We start from the raw sequence: 1,332 nt of genomic DNA on the forward strand, positions 1-1,332 counted from the left end.
TGTTATCTGGAATACATTAATTTCAAATTTAGTTTAAAGCCTTATTCATCGCACATGATGGATGTTTATTGTTATACCAATACATGAAGCACCTGAAAAAATTCAAGCCCTTGAACTTTGTTACTTAAATCTCCAGAAGCCAGATAAAAACCTATGTTAGATATATCGATTTAGCTCTATCTGCTGTGAAGTCTTTAACACAGTATGCAGGACTGACAGCTTTGACAGTAATAAATACTGGAAAAGACCATTCCTGAGATAGCATATTAATCAGGTCACACTCAGCTATTTTGTCAAAAATACTGTGTTAATTGCAAGGTTTCAGGTGACAATCACCTAGCAGGCTCTGCTGATTGAGATGAATCTTTTAATGACAGCTTAGGTGATTATATTCAAGCTATATTTAGAGATTGTTTAGGCTGCTTGATTGAAAAAATAAGAGAAGAAAAACTTGTAACTGAGGTTGGAGTTGTTTCCTAGTAACAAGAATGACTCTTGGACACACACAAAATCTGCAGCTCTTGGCTTCTACTCCTGTGGCAGAATTGCAGGCTTAGTCACCAACAGGTTATATCTGCTCATGATGAATAAGTCAAGAACCATTCATAGCTGTTATGTGCTAAAAAAGCATAGCTACATCAACTTTGAAAATGAAAGCATACCCAACTAAAACTTCCTCTATTTAAAATCAAGTATATTTAGAATTGTTTTACTGAAAGATGCTAAGTTAAGCGAATACTGTTTGTATCCAGTGAAAATAGTGTTTCCTAGGTGTTGCAAATAATAAAAAGCTTTTGCATTGCAATCAGACAGTAATTTCAACAGAAATGACCTCCAGTTGTCCTTTATGTCCAATCACATATAACTTTTCATGGCTAGGCTTCGCGAACGAAGATTTGAGAGGGGCTCTACCCACGCTTGCTACAAGCACGCTGATGGCTAAAAAGGCCAATGCGAGATAGACAAGTCCGGTTGCAGAACGTACAGCAGAAAGACTCTCCAGGTGATATCGACAAGACGTGATTCTTTCTGCGTTGTCTTTTCTCCTCGAGAGTGATCCTGCGTGTGTTCTCAAAAGCAGCAGCAGCATTATAGATGGTGTGTCTCCAGGCCTCCCGATTGGAGGCCAGGGTAGACCAATGGTTGATGAAAACAACCATGAGATCCAGGAATTGTTGAGTAAGAAGAGAACTGCTCACCAAGCCCATATTGCTCAGCCATCTTGTCATATAAGGAAAGCAGCCTTTCGACTTGCATGCAGCAAGCTACAACAGACACTTCGTGACATACAGAACAAGTGGTGGACCAATCTTGCACAAAAAATCCAATTAT

Source organism: Empidonax traillii, unplaced genomic scaffold (genome assembly GCF_003031625.1).
Source record: "Empidonax traillii isolate 1590-97213 ecotype Southwest subspecies unplaced genomic scaffold, ASM303162v1 scaffold728:size315809, whole genome shotgun sequence".
NCBI lineage: Eukaryota > Metazoa > Chordata > Aves > Passeriformes > Tyrannidae > Empidonax > Empidonax traillii.